The sequence below is a fragment of the Salmo salar genome, chromosome ssa03, assembly GCF_905237065.1.
Source record: "Salmo salar chromosome ssa03, Ssal_v3.1, whole genome shotgun sequence".
NCBI lineage: Eukaryota > Metazoa > Chordata > Actinopteri > Salmoniformes > Salmonidae > Salmo > Salmo salar.
Window position 1 is genome coordinate 81,981,905 of NC_059444.1, and position 21,122 is coordinate 82,003,026.

At 44.6% G+C, this 21,122-nt stretch overlaps 1 protein-coding gene across 4 annotated transcripts in view; it reads left to right on the forward strand.

Moving 5' to 3' along the window:
* The first annotated feature begins 11,641 nt into the window (after positions 1 to 11,641).
* The window catches only part of LOC106601752 (G-protein coupled receptor family C group 5 member B-like), a 43,986-nt gene continuing 34,505 nt past the window's right edge, over positions 11,642 to 21,122 (forward strand). Inside the window, exon 1 of one of the 4 annotated variants that reach the window (XM_045715607.1) lies at positions 11,642 to 12,400. The gene's annotated coding sequence lies outside the window, so the exon portion shown is untranslated. Of the gene's footprint in view, positions 12,937 to 21,122 lie in introns of all 4 variants that reach the window. The other 3 variants (XM_045715608.1, XM_045715606.1, XM_045715609.1) reach the window with 3 other exon arrangements.

A 21,122-nucleotide genomic window follows, 5' to 3' on the forward strand; every position in this document is an offset into this window, starting at 1 on the left:
GGAGTTGGGAGGTCATGTCCTTCCACTGTGTTAAGGAGGAGAGAAGATGTCATGTCCTTCCACTGTGTTTAGGAGGAGTGAGGGTGTCATGTCCTTCCACTGTGTTAAGGAGGAGTGGGGATGTCATGTCCTTCCACTGCGCTTAGGAGGAGTGAGGAAGTCATGTCCTTCCACTGTGTTGAGGAGTGAGGATGTCATGTCCTTCCACTGTGTTAAGGAGGAGAGGGGATGTCATGTCCTTCCACTGTGTTAAGGAGGAGAGGGGATGTAATCTCTTTCCACTGTGTTAAGGAGGAGTGGGGATGTCATATCCTTCCACTGTGTTTAGGAGGGGTGGGGATGTCATATCCTTCCACTGTGTTGAAGAGGGGTGGGGATGTCATATCCTTCCACTGTGTTTAGGAGGGGTGGGGATGTCATGTCCTTCCACTGTGTTAAGGAGGGGTGGGGATGTCATGTCCTTCCACTGTGTTTAGGAGGGGTGGGGATGTTATATCCTTCCACTGTGTTTAAGAGGGGTGGGGATGTCATGTCCTTCCACTGTGTTTAGGAGGAGTGAGGATGTCATCTCCTTCCACTGTGTTAAGGGGGAGAGGGGATGTCATGTCTTTCCACTGCATTAAGGAGGAGAGGGGATGTCATTTCCTTCCACTGTGTTAAGGAGGAGTGGGGATGCCATGTCCTTCATCTGTGTTAAAGAGGAGTGTTGATGTCATGTCCTTCCACTGTGTTAAGGAGGAGTGAGGAAGTCATGTCCTTCCACTGTATTTAGGAGGAGTGGGGATGTCATGTCCTTCCACTGTGTTAAGGAGGAGTGGGGATGTCATGTCCTTCCACTGTGTTAAGGAGGAGTGGGGATGTCATGTCCTTCCACTGTGTTAAGGAGGAGTGGGGATGTCATGTCCTTCCACTGTGTTAAGGAGGAGTTGGGAGGTCATGTCCTTCCACTGTGTTAAGGAGGAGAGGAGATGTCATGTCCTTCCACTGTGTTTAGGAGGAGTGAGGGTGTCATGTCCTTCCACTGTGTTAAGGAGGAGTGGGGATGTCATGTCCTTCCACTGTGCTTAGGAGGAGTGAGGAAGTCATGTCCTTCCACTGTGTTGAGGAGTGAGGATGTCATGTCCTTCCACTGTGTTAAGGAGGAGAGGGGATGTCATGTCCTTCCACGTGTTAAGGAGGAGAGGGGATGTAATCTCTTTCCACTGTGTTAAGGAGACAAGACTCTCCTTTATCTAACCACATTGTCCGATTTCAAAAAGGCTTTACAGCGAAAGCAAAACATTAGATTATATCAGGAGAGTACCCAGCCAGAAATAATCACACAGCCATTTTTCAAGCTAGCATATATGTCACAAAAACCAAAACCACAGCTAAATGCAGCACTAACCTTTGATCTTCATCAGATGACACTCCTAGGACATTATGTTATACAATACATGCATGTTTTGTTCAATCAAGTTCATATTTATATCAAAAAACAGCTTTTTACATTAGCATGTGATGTGCAGAACTAGCATTCCCACCGAAGACTTCTGGTGAATTTACTAAATTACTCACGATAAACGTTGACAAAAAACATAACAATTATTTTAAGAATTATAGATACAGAACTCCTTTATGCAATCGCGGTGTCCGATTTTAAAATAGCTTTTCGGTGAAAGCACATTTTGCAATATTCTGAGTAGATAGCCCGGCCATCACGGCAAGCTATTTTGACACCCACCAAGTTTGGCACTCACCAAACTCAGATTTACTATAAGAAAAATTGGATTACCTTTGCTGTTCTTCGTCAGAATGCACTCCCAGGACTTCTACTTCAACACCCAATGTTGTTTTGGTTCCAAATAATCCATAGTTATATCCAAATAGCTCCGTTATGTTCGTGCGTTCAAGTCACTATCCGAAGGGTGACGCGCCGGTGCGTTTCGTGACAAAAAAATGCTAAATATTCCATTACCGTACTTCGAAGCATGTCAAACACTGTTTAAAATCAATTTTTATGCGATTTTTCTCATAAAATAGCGATAATATTCCAACCGGGAGACGTTTTATCTGTTCAAACACTGATAGAAGAAAATGGAGTTGTCACATGCACGCGTGCGCCAGTGCCATTGTTCTCAGAAGTACCACTCTCCAAAACCCCTACTGTTTTTCGCCCAGAGACTGCAGAGATATTATTCAACGTTCTGGTGCCTTCTGAGAGCCAATGAAAGCCTTAGAAAATGTCATGTTACAGCAGAGATCCTGTATTTTCGATAAAGAGGCTACAGAAGGCCAAGAAATGGTCAGACGGCACTTCCCATATAGAATCTTCTCAGGTTTTGGCCTGCCATATGAGTTCTGTTATACTCACAGACACCATTCAAACAGTTTTAGAAACTTTAGGGTGTTTTCTATCCAAATCTACTAATTATATGCATATTCTAGTTTCTGGGCAGTAGTAATAACCAGATTAAATCGGGTACGTTTTTTATCCGGATGTGAAAATACTGCCCCCTACCCTAGAGAGGTTAAGAGGGGTGGGGATGTCATGTCCTTCCACTGTGTTTAAGAGGAGTGTTGATGTCGTGTCCTTCCACTCACCATTCAGTCTTAAAATTAGCTCTCTTCCTGTCCTGCTAGCCTTACACGCCTGCATCCTGTCATAGTGATTACGTCCTATGTGAGGTCATGGACTCGCATCCTGACATTCGTAATAAGGACAACTCAAGCGTGCGATCGGTGTGCTCGTCTGTCCTCACCAGATCAGATCCCTCCCTGTTTCAGCCAGTTTTCTTCCGTTTGTTACCTAATGAATACAACCCAGGATTGGCTATTGTCCTTTGGATATAACCCTTCCACTGTGTGTCTCTGACTCTCTGAACACGTGTCATGGGTAGCCCTTAATTAGGCTGTCTCATCGAGCAGTGCACCGTTCAATTCAGTTCAATTCAATAAATTATATTTATCCCCAAGTGACATAACTGTTGCTGGACTGGCAGTGGATAGTAACCACACAGTCAACATACTGTATAGCAACAGCAATAATGACTAGTGAACCTTCTCAGTGTATCACAGGACTGGGGGAACCATCTCAGTGTAACACAGGACCGTGGAAACAGTCTCAGTGTAACACAGGACTGAAGGAACAGTCTCAGTGTAACACAGGACTGTGGAAATAGTCTCAGTGTAATACAGGACTGGGGGAACCGTCTCAGTGTATCACAGGACTGGGGGAACTCAGTGTAACACAGGACTGAGGGAACCATCTCAGTGTAACACAGGACTGAGGGTACCGTCTCAGTGTATCACAGGACTGGGGGAACCGTCTCAGTGTATCACAGCGATGGAGCCAGCATCCTGGGGAGAGGAAGCCCGGCCATGCCCTGGAGTGGTGAGGAGTCCTCCAGGGGAAGGGGTTGGAGAGTGGCATAGGAATGGATGGCAGTGCCAGCCTGGGGCACAGCAGGGTGACGGGGAGAGCCCTGACTGCCAGGTGGAGGTGTCAGAGGAAATGAGCTTAGAGGCTGAATGGAGAGACCGCAGCCAGAGTTCTCACAGGAGAAAAAAGAGAGAGAGAGAGAGAGCACGAGAGAGAGAGAAGGCACATATTAAAATGAGAGGTACCAAAGTGTCTTTGGGAGGACTATGTATAACAGATATTATGAATAAAGAAAGAACGCCTGCACAAGGTAGGGCTTGGTTAGTAGAGCATGGCGCTGCAATGCCAGGATTGTGGGTTCAATTCCCGGGGCCACCCAAACCCAAAATATATGCACGTGTAACAGTATAGCTTCCGTCCCTCTCCTCGCCCCAACCTGGGCTTGAACCAGGGACCCTCTGCACACATCAATAACTGACACCCACAAAGCATCGTTACCCATCGCGTCACAAAAGCCGCGGCCCTTGCAGAGCAAGGGGAACAACTACTTCAGGTCTCAGAGCGAGTGACGTCACCCGATTGAAACGCAATTAGTGTGCACCACCGCTAACTAGCTAGCCATTTCACATTGGTTACACACGCATGACTAAGTCACTTTGGATAAAAATGTCTGCTAAATGGCTTATATTATACAAGGCATATGCTTCTCACAAGTGCTTATATTTAAATTGCTATACAGTCTGCGTTGTGTTAGGAAAGAATAATCAGCTTTAAGACATAAATGTACTGTACAGTATACACAATTTACTGGTTTCTTCCTTTAGTAAAGGGACTGTTATGTTATTTCAGTGTGTGACTGAAATACTGGTGTCTTCCTTTAGTAAAAGGACTGTAATGTTATAATCACAGGCATCACAGATCTATAATTATAAACAGGGTGGTTTGAGCCCTGAATGCTGATTGGCTGAAAGCCGTGGTGTATCAGACATTATAAACAGGGTGGTTCGAGCCCTGAATGCTGATTGGCTGAAAGCCGTGGTGTATCAGACCATATTCACCTAATTCTCCAATTATTTTAAAACATGGAAGCAAAACGCAGAAACTATTGATACAACCTACAGCATAGAAAATGCATTTCGGGAAAGTTGAGGAGAAAGTGCATTGGTGTGATCACTTTTGGCCAGTTATGATAACATTGTTGCATTGAAGCATTGCAAATAGTTGATCATGAGTCAATTGGAAAAATGGAAATCACTTGCTGCAAAAAGTTGTGCAGGCTAAACGGTGTTGATAAATTGCCACATTTAAATACAAGTTACTATATAATTTTTTATTAGACCTACATACATTGAAGTATAATTTCCAGTTGTCACTATGACAATGAACACACACTGAAAACACTGAATAGTTTGAACCTGCATCTGTGCATTAGAGACCTCCTGAATGGTCTTTGTCGTGCCCGCTTCATGACTGTCTTGGTGTGTTTGGACCATGATAGTTTGTTGGTGATGTGGACACCAAGGAACTTGAAGCTCTCAACCTGCTCCACTACAGCCTCGTCGATGAGAATGGGGGCGAGCTCGGTCCTCCTTTTCCTGTAGTCCACAATCATCTCCTTTGTCTTGATCACGTTGAGAGAGAGGTTGTTATCCTGGCACCACACGGCCAGGTCTCTGACCTCCTCCCTATAGGCTGTCTCGTCGTTGTCGGTAATCAGGCCTACCACTTTTGTGACATCTGCAAACTTAATGATGGTGTTGTTGAAGTCGTGCCTGGCCATGCAGTCATGAGTGAACAGGGAGTACAGGAGTGGACTGAGCACACACCCCTGAGGGGCCCCCATGTTGAGGATCAGCATAGCAGATGTGTTGTTACCTACCCTTACCACCAAGGGGCGGCCCGTCAGGAAGTCCAGGATCCAGTTGCAGAGGGATGCTTTTAGTCCCAGGGTCCTTAGCTTAGTGATGCGCTTTGAGGGCACTATGGTGTTGAACACTGAGCTGTAGTCAATGAATAGCATTCTCACATAGGTGTTCCTTTTGTCCAGGTGGGAATGGGCAGTGTGGAGTGCATTAGAGATTGCGTCATCTGTGGATCTGTTGGAGCGGTATGCAAATTGGAGTGGGTCTAGGGTTTCTGGGATAATGGTGTTGATGTGATCCATGACCAGCCTTTCAAAAGCGCTTCATGGCTACAGACGTGAGTGCTACGGGTCGGTAGTCATTTAGGCAGGTTACCTTAGTGTTCTTGGGCACAGGGACTGTGGTGGTCTGCTTGAAACATGTTGGTATTACAGACTCAGTCAGTGACAGGTTGAAAATGTCAGTGAAGACACTTGTCATTTGCTCAGCGCATGCTCGGAGTACACGTCCTGGTAATCCGTCTGGCCCTGCGACCTTGTGAATGTTGACCTGTTTAAAGGTCTTACTCACATCGGCTACGGAGAGCATGATCACACAGTCATCCGGAACAGCTGATGCTCTCATGCATTCTTCAGTGTTGCATGCCTCGAAGCGAGCATAGAAGTAATTTAGCTCGTCTGGTAGGCTCGTGTCACGGGGCAGCTCGCAGCTGTGCTTCCCTTTGTAGTCTGTAATAGTTTGCAAGCTCTGCCACATCCGATGAGCGTCAGAGCTGGTGTAGTATGATTCAATCTTAGTCCTGTATTGACCCTTTGCCTGTTTGATGGATTGTCGGAGGGCATAGTAGGATTTCTTATAAGCTTCCGGGTTAGAGTCCCTCTCCTTGATAGTGGCAGTTCTACCCTTTAGCTCAGTGCGGATGTTGCCTGTAATCCATGGCTTCTGTTTGGGGTATGTACGTACAGTCACTTTGGGGATTATGTCATTGATGTACTTATTGATGAAACCAGTGACTGATGTGGTGTACTCATCAATGCCATCGGAAGAATCCCGGAACATATTCCAGTCTGTGCTAGCAAAACAGTCCTGTAGCTTACCATCTGTGTCATCTGACCACTTCTTTATTTACCGAGTCACTGGTGCTTCCTGCTTTAGTTTTTGCTGGTAAGCAGGAATCAGGAGGATAGAATTATGGTCAGATTTGCCAAATGGAGGGCGAGGGAGAGCTTTGTATGCGTCTATGTGTGTGGAGTAAAGGTGGTCTAGAGTTTTTTTCCTCTGGTTGCACATTTAACATGCTGGTAGAAATGAGGTAAAACGGATTTAAGTTTCCCTGCATTAAAGTCCCCGGCCACTAGGAGCACCGCCTCTGGATGAGTGTTTTCCTGTTTGCTTATGGCCGTATACAGTTCATTGAGTGCGGTCTTAGTGCCAGCATCGGTTTGTGATGGTAAATAGACAGCTACAAATAATGTAGATGAAAACTCTCTTGGTTAATAGTGTGGTCTACAGTTTATTATGAGATACTCTACCTCAGGCGAGCAAAACCTTGAGAATTCCTTACTATTAGATTTTGTGCATTAGCTGTTGTTTACAAATATGTTGTTTACAATCCGCCACCCCTTGTCTTACTGGAGGCGGCTGCTCTACCTTGCCGATGCAGTATAAAACACGCCAGCTGTATGTTATTCATGTCGTCGTTCAGCCACGACTCAGTGAAACATAAGATATTACAGTTTTTAATGTTCCGTTGGTAGGATACTCGTGATCGTAGTTCGTCTATTTTGTTATCCGATGACTGTACGTTGGCTAATAGGACTGATGGTAGAGGCAGATTACCCACTCGCTGTCAGATCCTTACAAGTTACACCACCCTACGTCCCCGATATCTCCGTCTCTTTCTCATGCGAATCACAGGGATTTGGGCCTTGTCGGATGTCTGAAGTAAATCCTTCGAGTCCGACTCGTTAGAGAAAAACTCTTCATCCAGTAAGAGGTGAGTAATCGCTGTCCTGATATCTAGGCGCTCTTTTCGGTCATAAGAGACAGTTGCAGAAACATTATGTACAAAATAAGTTACAAACAAAGCGAAAAAAACTCACACAATAGCGCAATTGGTTAGGAGACCGTAAAATGGCAGCCATCTCCTTCGGCGCCATTATGTACAGCGACAGAATTCAGAGCATGAGCCATTCTTACAGTGTTCTCCCTGTACACTTAAGTCAGAACCGTAGGATAAATAAAGGAGGAATATAAACAGACAACGAAAGCTCTTACAATATTTGATGATTACATTTATCTAAAACAGGTTATTGGCTACATGTGCACCACCAAGTCAGAACAGTCGGCGAAATTAAGAGGGGTAAATAGACCAAATTATTAGGGTGAGGCACATGGGCTACTAACATCTTACTACACAACTTACACTTAGTATTACTTTCTTAGCTACGGTATACATATCTCCCTGGCATATTACATCATTTATGCAGCAGAATACAATACATTTTTGGACTGACCTTGTTGTGCTGTGCTCACTTGAACAGGAAGGTGGTGCGGCGGTCCTTCGTGGGAACATTTTGTCAACAAATTCTGGCATTCTCTGGATTTATGGTGCTTTCAAAACAACTGGGAATTCTGAAAAAAACAAGGTTCAATCATGATGACATCATTGATCTTCAGGTCGTGCTCTAGAAAGAGGCCGGATTTACATTTCTGAGTTGGATGACCATTCAAAACGTATTTTCCCAGTCGGAGCTCATTTATTCCTGACTTCCCAATTGTCTTGAACTCACTGAAGTCAAGTTTTCGCAGTTCTGAGTTAACAGTTGTTTTCAGCATGGCACAAATCATGCTTCATTGACAGCATGGCCAATGTTGAATGTTTATCATTTTAAACTTGGAAAATAGCCCCTTAATCACAGATTTGGGACCGCACAGCCACTCCACTGAATAGCAGGCTAGTGATTGCTTTGCAATGCTTACATTTAGCTACTGTCACTGATTCCTTACAAACCACTCATTGTGGAATTTGCGATTTCCAACTTGTTGAGTAATGTCCAATGGCCGATGAGCACTGATACGTTTTATCTATAATTTCTCTGCATTATTTCTCTTCATATGACAAGGATTAAAAATGATTTGCCAATAGATTGTCAACTTGATTCATGATCATGACTGCTAGCTAAGATTTTGAAAGAATCATGTTCACATGATCAGTCCAATCAAAGCTACTGTACATATAACATGATTTGATGTAATTTTATCTGTGGCCAATGACCTTGAACATTCTTGGATGGGCACTTCTAACGTAACTCTATGGCAGCATACCCAAGTCTACCCTTAGACTTGGCGGTGACGTAGTGTCCCTATGAGTGACAGAACACTGAGCCAATCACGGCGCGCTGCTCCGTATTTTCAGCTGGCTGCCCCACCACCACAGAAAGCACTGAGCTAGGCTGACACACCTGCATTTTGGAGCTGCCTTACTCAAGAAAACAAAACAGAGACCATGTTTGTATGCGGCTTAATTAACTCAATTATATATTTTTTTTTTACATTGTTTGCAAACTGATATGTGACAAGTATTAATGCCAAAATAACATGCAAAACAGGCAAGCCCCCCCCAATTTTTTTTGAATATATAGATTTTGTGTTAAAAATGTGGGGCTCAAATAATGGCCGACGCAGCGGGACGAGGCAGAGCTGAGCCCCAGCCACAGCGCGGAGTTCATTCTTTGAAGTTAATGGCAACCAGTCATTTAGGGCAGGTGGGGCTCCGCCTAGAACCACTGCGTCGGCCCTTATTTCGTTAAGATATACAACGTGTGGGTCTGATCCTGGCCGCTGATTGGTTAAAACCGCATTCCAGCCGGTGTCTCTTTAAGTGATAATGCCAGTTTGGAGGATATACTGGCACGGGTGTTGTTAGGTCTTTTTGTTCTGTATCTATGGATGTGACCTAGTTGTTTGTTCTAAATGTTCTATTACCATACTGGCTGGCAAAGTTCTTATCCCTTGTTTGCTAGCTAGCCAACTACGGCTAACTTTGTCATGTCAAACAGTGCAGCCAGAATAACAACAAAGTAGCTGCATTTCCATTCATTTAAGCTGTTTTCTAGTGACATTTATTTGGATACATCCATAACAATGAGCTAATGAGACGCAATTTCACCTGAGATAATGTCTAGATGCTTTTTATAGTGGAGATCAAGTTTATAAATTGCCTGGCTGGGCTGATGAGGCAATGGATTGCGCAGTCAGAGGAAATAGGCATTTTAAGGTGGTAACTTGGCGAATAGACACCAGCTGGATTGCGGTTTTAACCAATCAGCATTCAGGATTAGCCTCACCTGTTGTATAATCCACAATTTACCACTGGCTAAAGCTATGACGTTGTTCCATCTCACTGCGCAATCCACTGTCTCATCAGTCCAGCCAGACAATTTATAAATTGCCTGCGTCTAATCTATTTAGTCAGGCAATGTCCACATTATTCTCACATATTTTAGAATGTAATAATAATTTAAATATCAATGCATTGGCAAAGCCTAAAAAAAGAATGATTCTTAAAGTGGTAATGGATGAATGTCTAATTCTGACGAGAGACTGTGAGAGCTTGTTGACTCTAACACCTTTAATCACCTAATGCAGGGCGCCATATGGACACCTAACCTGCGAGACGCTGCTGCACCATGCACTTCCTAGAACCACATAGAATTTTACAGTATTACACAACCTCTTCTTACACTGAGCAATATCTGTATCTATATGACTTATAGTCATACTAATTTGCAATGTTGAAGTGATTAAATAATACAGTGAGTGTACAAAACATTAGGAACACCTTCCTAATATTGAGTTGCAACCCATTTTCCCCTCAGAACAGCCTCAATTCATCCGGATTGGACTCTACAAGGTGTCGAAAGCATTCCACAGGGATGCTGGCCCATATTGACTCCAAGGCCCATATTGACTCCAATGCTCCAATGCAGTTCTTGACACACTCAAACCGGTGCGCTTGGCACCTACTATCATACCCCATTCAAAGGCACTTCAATATTTTGTCTTGACCATTCACCCTTTGAATGGTACACATACACAATCCATGTCTCAATTGTCTCAAGGCTAAAAGATCTTTCTTTAACCTGTCTTCTCCCCTTCATCTACACTGATTGAAGTGGATTTAACAAGTGACATCAATAAAGGATCATAGCTTTCACCTGGATTCTCCTGGTCAGTGTGTCATGGAAAGAGCAGGTGTTCCTAATGCTTTGTACCATCAATGTATATTATATTTGATATTGTTTAAGTAATTTGACTGGGAGGGAACGCTATAACAAAGGGGGTCATATTTATTTATTTTATATTATTATTATATATATTTTATAATTATTGTCACATACATCGGATTGGTGCAGTGAAATGTGTTGTTTTACAGGGTCAGCCATACTGTAGTAGTAAGGCGCCCCTGGAGCAAATTAAGGTTAAGTGCCTTAAGTTTTAAAATGTTTTGCAACAGAAAATCTAAAGGAATGTATCTTATTGGACAAGTCCAGATAGTGCCTCTCTGTTTCAGTCCATTTTCTTCCGTTTGGTGCCTAATGAATACACCCCAGATGATGGTAATGAATATGAGTGACATTTAACTGAGGGTAACGTCTGTAATCTGAGAGTACTCCTTTTCTCCTCAGGCTGCAGTGAGCCCCTGAAACGGTCACCTCTCGCCCCTATTACCCCCCCCCCACCCTCCCTCCCTCCTATCACTCTCCCAGACTGCACCTGTAGGCCGTCTTCAGCCACAGCGCCATATGACTGCCTCAATGTGCATACTCATGTGTGTGTGTGTGTGTGTGTGTCTGTGTGTGTGTGTGATGCACATGGCTGCCTCATTCACACAATGAGGTCACTCTATTGTCACATCAATCAGCGAGAGAGAGAATGCATTGCATCTGTATGTAACCTATATGAGTTTGCACATAGAGTTCAAGTGTGTTATAGCTCTGAGCATTTGTTTAACATGCAATGCACATGTTAATGGTGTGTGTGTGGTTGTGTGTGTGCATTTAGGTGTCTAAGTGTGTGTATGTCAGTGTGTCAGATCTGTGTCTGTGTTGTCATTATGTCCATCACCTCCATGGTCATGCTAAAGAATTTGGCCTGGGGCCAGGTCAGGACGGCCAAAGAGTTTCCTGTACTAATACTCCAAATACAATCCCATTGGAACAATAGAGCAGACAACAAAGGCTCCATGCTTTGACGAAGGCAGCGTTTCTCTATTATCTTCTGTCTGTGTGGCAATGGCATGGTGATATTGACAGATAGACTGTGATTACGAGGATTACGACGGCGCGACTCTCTGGACAGAAATCAATGTGACTGTCACTCAAATTGTCCTCCGAAGCAGAGCAGCGGTATCCGACTAACCCGCTGGTTTCGTGGGATATCGGTGAAGAGGCAATACCCCGAGCAGAAGCAGTTGGATACAATTTCAGGCAGTGTAGAGGGGTAACAACAACAAATCACCCCCCAATCATAGTGGGCTGATTGCGCTCATAGTAGGCTGCGCAGGTCTGGCACGGGGCGGGTTATGTGTCACTCACTTCACGCCTCCCTGAATAGATCGAATCGAAGGGCTGAGGACGCGCGTGTTCAAGCAGAAGGAGAAACCAGCATCACAACACCGTTATATTCATAGCTCCGAACCAACCACAGACCGAATGTGGAAGGGAAGAACTTGATACCAAGAACCGTAAATGAACCATGGATTATAATTTCAATTTTAATCCGAAATAGAGTGTACTGAATCGCCGGCCAATACACCGTTTTGGGTGAAAGGTGTATGGACGTGGTGCCAAAGAGGAATTGACGGGCAAACCCGCGGTCAACACACCAATTTATTGGAGGGGAGCAGATAGGACTGCCTACAGAGCAGAAGCGGACTGGAGAGAGTGAGAGAGATAGAGAGAGAGAGAGGGAGGACGGAGTGCAGTGAAGTGAGTAGATAGTGGTTTCTCCCGTTGCTCCACGTAGAGCTGTCATGTTCGCTGGCTGTTCAAAGAGGGATTAAAATGACGCATGTTATGCAGAGCTCCAAACTGTCATACAAGTTGATGCAGTCAGTCGGGAGATGTGCAGCAGGGAGAGCTGAGTCTCGACCCGGTCAGTGAACAGTGTAAAGGTGCGCAACAGTGACAGGGAATCCGTCTGTATTTAACGCACGATATTTTGTGAACAGCGGGGATATTAAAGTTGCATTCATGTCTTTTATTTATTTAGATTATTCCTAATTTATTCATCACAAAAGGGGGTTCGTTGGGGAAACGCACCGTTGAACAAAGGATTTAGGAGAAACGACAACTGTAACCCAATTCTGCCATTCCGAGTGCGTCTCCCTGCTGGCGTGTCAAATCGGGACCGTTACCAGAAGAGAACGAGTACGGTTGAATACAGGGTGTTCTCTGTCTGGTTCCTAACCCGGGAGAGGGTTGAATACAGAGTTTTCTCTCTCTGGTTCCTAACCCAGGAGAGGGTTGAATAATTCGGTCGGGGCCGCAGAGCTGATCCACAGCCGTGGGAATGTGGGTGGAGAGTGTAAACGCAAACGAAGCAGGAGGGCTTCAACCCTAAAACGTGACTTTTTCCAATACACCCCGCTATACAAGTGACACGTGCATTCTGCAATCGTTTCCATCGGATTTGTTTACGTCGCTCAAGGTACGTTCCCTCGATTTCCCCTCGAGTATCGATCGATATCAACGAGAGAGGGACGGGAGTGATTCAAGAGAGAGATTCGATTGGTATACGTGCATGGTTTTCTGTGAACGTGATATAATCATTGTCAATGGCCAATTGGTAGTTTTAGCACGACACTATTGATGCTTCGAATTCATCACCTAGTGCGGTGTCGGTGGTTAAACTGGACACTGGCTATTGTAGGATTCGTCATTCACAGGGGTGGAAGTTGCCCCCTTGACAGTCTTGTGTGAGTGCTGGTGATGTGGCTGCACCAGATGCGGGGTTCTAATGTGTAGACTTGCCCGGTGGTCTGGTATTTGTCGTTGGGCACGTTGTTGGGAAGGCTCTGTCATTGAGAAGAGTGCAATTGCTGCCGCAATTCGGGGCGTTCCTGCATGTGGTGGGCATTCCTGCATGTGCAGGAACCCCTCATTATACTGATATTGGTCAATTTTTAAACTAAGAGAGGCGGGGGCATTCCAGTACAGTAGGTGGCAGTAATGCACAATAACGTTGGATGTCAAACACCAATAAACCCCACAGAAGAAGGGGTGGGGGCGACAATGGTAGCTAGCTTTGTGGTGAAGGGGTGGGGCAACAATGGTAGCTAGCTTTGGGGTGAAGGGGTGGGGGAGACAATGGTAGCTAGCTGTACACCGGTAGACAGTTTCCTTCACCCACATTTCATGCAGGAACCAATGGGATGCTCGGGGCTACACCTTAGTGTGTGGCCTTGACCTCAAGGGTAATTGATGAAAAGGACCACCTGCCACTTGACCAAGCATAACATCAAGAACAACATCTAAGCTTGAGTGAGGGTAAACGGCAATACTGTTTACATCAGAATACATCAGAATACAACCCAGTCATTGTACATGAATGATGCCTCTGCTGTGCTCTGCCATTGATGTCACAGCTCACAGTGCATAATATGAGCAGCATGGTCTCCATGGTGGTTGACACCATTTTGGGATTTCATTTAAAATCACATTTCCAATCATATCCATGGATGTTCTGTGTTTCCCCTATATGCTGCAAATCTTGCAGCCACTGAAAAACCCCCACCAGAGTTAAAACATCAGATCATCTGAGAAACCTCAGCTGCTGAACAAAATCTTAGGGGAAACACTGATGTTCTCTCATCCTAAAACACCCTCCCTTCTCTATATTTGGAAGGTGAGATTATATTCTTTATTTAGGAATTGAGATCACCCCCGCCAACCTAACAATGGGTGGGCCCGGGTCCCCCCACTAACAATCCTTTCTGGAAACCCCTGCGGACCCTCCCATGTGGTCAGTATTGTTTAAGGGGGGGGACTGAGCCTGTAAAAATTAAATTCTCTAAATAGGTATCTGCCTAAAGCAGGGACTTGGTCAGTGAAAGAGTTAAAGGCAAGGCCAGCAACCCTTAGGACCAGAGTATTTTTGGCCTCTAGCCAGAACATTGACCTAACCAGGGCTACGATTCTACTATACTGGGTAAGTGACCACTGCTGACCGTTCATACATCAATGATGATGCGCTTATTACTAGGTCATAACAACTGAATCAATGTAACTTTGCTCTGGAACATGGGAGAGGAATTCTTCCTACATACATGTACAGGACATGCCCTTCCTTGCCTTGAACATTGTTGTGTCATCGGCAGGGAGTGAATGGTGTCAGACAAGAGAGTTGTTTGGTCTACCTACCCGTACTTGGTCTCTCTGGAGCTGTGGTGTAGTCATGTTGATGATTGTATGTAGCGCTGGGCGAAATGGCCTAAAAATCACATCTATATTTATTTATTTATTTTAACTTATGGGCAATTCACAATATATTTGATTTTTTAAAAATCAATATATATATATATATATATATATATATATATATATATATATATAAATAAAACATAAATTAGCTTTGTTATACAATTAAAGGTCAAACACACTGCATTTCAAACAGTCTGCAATAATCTAATGAATTCAGGGCTTGTGAAGTTATACCTACACTAAATATAAGCCTTCCACAACCATAAGACCCACTAATAAGTTAATTATTTAACCTGCTTTTAGTTAAACCTGCTTTTTTACAATAATCACTGATTTGACATTCAAGTCTGTCTATGAAAGTGCCCTTTTTGTTCCAAATGGAACCAGAACCAGAACCATGCATAATGCACATGAACTAATAATGACTAACTTCTAATCAAATCAAATTGTATTGGTCACATACACATGGTTAGCAGATGTTAATGCAAGTGTGGCGAAATGCTTGTAGTGAACTTCTTGCAGCAGGCATTATAGAAAATGAACTCAGTACTCAGAAACAATCTCTCAAGCCCAAGCCCACGTGTTAGTGAGTAGCCAGATAATATTTACATTTCAAGTTGAGCCAACGTGTCTATTTGCTTGCTAACAAGGTAGAACAGTTGAATTGCTATGAACACACCCTTCTGTCCGTCTCCAACTGTTTGAGCAGCATGTTAGCCTGTCCACTTTGTTCAAATGTTGAAATCAAGTGACCTACCTTATTTCTCAGAATGAGAACGAGTTGCCAATTCCTTATATAATTATGTTTGACGCTTATAGTCTTTGGCTAAAATGCTGCTAGTGGTATGTGGCACCACGCTAGACAAACTGAGCATGAATTTTCCAGAATCAATGTTCATGGCATTATATATTAGTAGGTTTTATTATCTGTTTTAACAAACCCTTTTTATTTTTGTACTTATGTATTGTATCTAGTATTTTTCTGGTGTGGTTTTCATATAAGCCCTTTAAGCTTCCAACCACACCTGCAAACCGTCTTGTTATTATTATTATTTTTACCTGTATTGTTGTTTATCACTTGTTTTCTTTGTGCAAATAAATTAAACTAAACTTAAAAATGTAACTTAAAATTGATACTCCTGTTTTGGTAGTGTCTGCTCTTTGAGACATAAAAAGGGTATGGTTAGAAAGGTTAACTTCTCCTCTATTCCAGTAAAATAATGTCTCTGTCTTTCAGTGTCCATGTTATGACCCATTCTGTTGGACCAGATTTGAAATGTAAATAGCCGGTTGAAACCGCTTGTCAAAGAGCCCTCATCTTTGAACTCTCATCTTTGTAGTAGTGAGTGGCAGGGGCTCTGTGTGGGGGGAGGAGCTCGGTGGGTGGGGGAGGGGCTCTGTGTGGGGGGGAGGGGCTCGGTGAGTGGGGGAGGGGCTCTGTGTGGGGGGAGGGGGATGTGGGGGGGGAGGGGCTCTGTGTGGGGGGGAGGAGCTCGGTGGGTGGGGGAGGGGCTCGGTGTGGGGGAGGGGCTCGGTTGGTGGGGCAGGGGCTCTGTGTGGGGGAGTGGGGATGTGGGTGGGGAGGGGCTCTGTGTGGGGGGAGGGGCTATGTGTGGGGGGAGGGGCTCGGTGGGTGGGGGAGGGGTTCTGTGTGGGGGGAGGGGGAGGTTGGTGGGGCAGGGGCTCTGTGTGGGGAGGGGCTTGGTGGGTGGGGGAGGGGCTCGGAGGGTGGGGGAGGGGCTCTGTGTGTGGGGGAGGGGCTCTGTGTGGGGGGGAGGGGCTGTGTGTGTGGGGGAGGGGCTTTGTGTGTGGGGGAGAGGCTCTGTGAGTGGGGGAGGGGCTTGGTGTGGGGGGAGGGGCTCGGTGGGTGGGGGAGGGGCTCTGAGTGGGGGAGGGGCTCAGTGGGTGGAGGAGGGGCTTGGCATGTGTGTAAACGGTAAGGTGCAGAGTCACAGCAAAAGGAGAGAAGGAGACAAGACCAAAAAGACAACGTGAGAATAAGCTCTGAAAAAAATGTAAACAGTAAAAACTAGATTCTTGCGATACAGGCATTTGAAATATCGGGCAAAAACATCAATTAAAATGAATTTCATATATCGCCCATCCCTAATTGTACGTGGTTAGAAAGCCCATGGGTGTCTCTGAGTGTGTTCTGTGTTCTAGAATGTACTTAATGAAACAGATCAGGGACGGTATAAATTCCATTCAAAATGCCTACTTTGTTTATCCTACAAGGGGCAATTACAGTCTTAGAAAAAAGGTGCTATCTAGAACCTTAAACGCTTCTGCGGCAGTCCCCAATAATGATTCCAGATAGAACCCTTTTGGTTCCATGTTAAACCCTTTCCACAGAGGGTTCTACATGGAACCCAAAATAGTTCTACCTGGAACCAAAAAGGGTTCCCCTATGGGGACAACTGAAGAACCCTTTTGGAACCCTTTTTTCTAATTGTGTATGCTGGACATGAACTGCAAAGGACAAGTAGACTACATACAAACATGCAATATTAATCTGAGGTCCTGTCTTTGGTGTCACACACCTCTAACACCTGATGTTTTACCCTCTGGCCTTCCTCTATCAACCATATGTACCTTATGCCAACCATGTGTATATCTGGTAGAGCTGTGTGTGTGTGACAGAGAAAGAGAGAGAGAACGTATGAGCATGTCATATCTTCATCAACGCCTAAGTTTCCTCGTGTGTACGTGTGTCTGTGCTCAGAGGCAACAGCTTGACTCATCACACAACGATCACACAACAATCCCTTCCACGCTACAGCTTCCTCCGCACATCCTGCTCTCTGTTCCTCTTCTCTCATCTTCTCTCCATTCCACTCCCCAGCCCAACCCACCCCACTAATTCTTCTTGTGATCATTATCATGTAACCCAGACATGCTCTCTGACTCTCTCTCTGATCATTATCATGTAACCCAGACATGCTCTCTGACACTTTCTCTCTCTGATCATTATCATGTAACCCAGACATGCTCTCTGACTCTCTCTCTGATCATTATCATGTAACCCAGACATGCTCTCTGACTCTCTCTCTGATCATTATCATGTAACCCAGTCATGCTCTCTGATCTCTCTCTCTGATCATTATCATGTAACCCAGACATGCTCTCTGACTCTCTCTCTCTGATAATTATCATGTAACCCAGACATGCTCTCTGACTCTCTCTCTGATCATTATCATGTAACCCAGACATGCTCTCTGACTCTCTCTCTGATCACTATCATGTAACCCAGTCATGCTCTCTGACTCTCTCTCTCTGATCATTATCATGTAACCCAGACATGCTCTCTGACTCTCTCTCTGATCATTATCATGTAACCCAGACATGCTCTCTGACTCTCTCTCTGATCATTATCATGTAACCCAGACATGCTCACTGACTCTCTCTCTGATCATTATCATGTAACCCAGACATGCTCTCTGACTCTCTCTCTGATCATTATCATGTAACCCAGACATGCTCACTGACTCTCTCTCTCTCTCTCTCTGATCGTCATCATGTAACCCAGACACGCTCTCTGATTCTCTCTCTGATCATTATCATGTAACCCAGACATGCTCTCTGACTCTCTCTCTGATCACTATCATGTAACCCAGTCATGCTCTCTGACTCTATCTGATCATTACCATGTAACCCAGACATGCTCTCTGACTCGCTGATCATTATCATGTAACCCAGACATGCTCTCTGACTCTCTCTCTGATCATTATCATGTAACCCAGACATGCTCTCTGACTCTCACTCTGATCAGTATCATGTAACCCAGACATGCTCTCTGACTCTCTCTCTGATCAGTATCATGTAACCCAGACATGCTCTCTGACTCGCTGATCATTATCATGTAACCCAGACATGCTCTCTGACTCTCTCTCTGATCATTATCATGTAACCCAGTCATGCTCTCTGACTCTCTCTCTGATCACTATCATGTAACCCAGACATGCTCTCTGACTCTCTCTCTGATCATTATCATGTAACCCAGTCATGCTCTCTGACTCTCTCTCTGATAATTATCATGTAACCCAGACATGCTCTCTGACTCTCTCTCTGATCATTATCATGTAACCCAGACATGCTCTCTGACACTTTCTCTCTCTGATCATTATCATGTAACCCAGACATGCTCTCTGACTCTCTCTCTGATCATTATCATGTAACCCAGACATGCTCTCTGACTCTCTCTCTGATCATTATCATGTAACCCAGTCATGCTCTCTGACTCTCTCTCTCTGATAATGATCATGTAACCCAGACATGCTCTCTGACTCTCTCTCTCTGCTCATTATCATGTAACCCAGACATGCTCTCTGACTCTCTCTCTGATCACTATCATGTAACCCAGTCATGCTCTCTGACTCTCTCTCTCTGATCATTATCATGTAACCCAGACATGCTCTCTGACTCTCTCTCTGATCATTATCATGTAACCCAGACATGCTCTCTGACTCTCTCTCTGATCATTATCATGTAACCCAGACATGCTCTCTGACTCTCTCTCTGATCATTATCATGTAACCCAGACATGCTCTCTGACTCTCTCTCTGATCATTATCATGTAACCCAGACATGCTCACTGACTCTCTCTCTCTCTCTCTCTCTGATCGTCATCATGTAACCCAGACACGCTCTCTGATTCTCTCTCTGATCATTATCATGTAACCCAGACATGCTCTCTGACTCTCTCTCTGATCACTATCATGTAACCCAGTCATGCTCTCTGACTCTCTATCTGATCATTACCATGTAACCCAGACATGCTCTCTGACTCGCTGATCATTATCATGTAACCCAGACATGCTCTCTGACTCTCTCTCTGATCATTATCATGTAACCCAGACATGCTCTCTGACTCTCTCTCTGATCAGTATCATGTAACCCAGACATGCTCTCTGACTCTCTCTCTGATCAGTATCATGTAACCCAGACATGCTCTCTGACTCGCTGATCATTATCATGTAACCCAGACATGCTCTCTGACTCTCTCTCTGATCATTATCATGTAACCCAGTCATGCTCTCTGACTCTCTCTCTGATCACTATCATGTAACCCAGACATGCTCTGACTCTCTCTCTGATCATTATCATGTAACCCAGTCATGCTCTCTGACTCTCTCTCTCTGATAATTATCATGTAACCCAGACATGCTCTCTGACTCTCTCTCTGATCATTATCATGTAACCCAGACATGCTCTCTGACTCTCTCTCTGATCACTATCATGTAACCCAGTCATGCTCTCTGACTCTCTCTCTCTGATCATTATCATGTAACCCAGACACGCTCTCTGACTCTCTCTCTGATCATTATCATGTAACCCAGACATGCTCTCTGACTCTCTCTCTCTGATCATTATCATGTAACCCAGCCATGCTCTCTGACTCTCTCTCTGATCACTATCATGTAACCCAGTCATGCTCTCTGACTCTCTCTCTCTGATCATTATCATGTAACCCAGACATGCTCTCTGACTCTCTCTCTGATCATTATCATGTAACCCAGACATGCTCACTGACTCTCTCTCTCTCTCTCTGATCATTACCATGTAACCCAGACATGCTCTCTGACTCTCTCTCTGATCATTATCATGTAACCCAGACATGCTCTCTGACTCTCTCTCTGATCACTATCATGTAACCCAGTCATGCTCTCTGACTCTCTATCTGATCACTATCATGTAACCCAGACATGCTCTCTGACTCTCTCTCTGATCAGTATCATGTAACCCAGACATGCTCTCTGACTCTCTCTCTGATCAGTATCATGTAACCCAGACATGCTCTCTGACTCTCTCTCTGATCACTATCATGTAACCCAGTCATGCTCTCTGACTCTCTATCTGATCACTATCATGTAACCCAGACATGCTCTCTGACTCTCTCTCTGATCAGTATCATGTAACCCAGACATGCTCACTGACTCTCTCTCTCTCTGATCATTACCATGTAACCCAGACATGCTCTCTGACTCTCTCTCTGATCATTATCATGTAACCCAGACATGCTCTCTGACTCTCTCTCTGATCACTATCATGTAACCCAGTCATGCTCTCTGACTCTCTATCTGATCACTATCATGTAACCCAGACATGCTCTCTGACTCTCTCTCTGATCAGTATCATGTAACCCAGACATGCTCTCTGACTCTCTCTCTGATCATTATCATGTAACCCAGACATGCTCTCTGACTCCCTCTCTGATCATTATCATGTAACCCAGTCAAGCTCTCTGACTCTCTCTCTGATCATTATCATGTAACCCAGACATGCTCTCTGACTCTCTCTGATCATAAAAAAATCTGACTTAATTGCCAAGTCAATTAGCATATGGTCACGCTGTGAGACTCAGTCACATGTTAATGAGGCCTAATTATCCAGGCCTGGGATGCCTGGAGAGGTCTG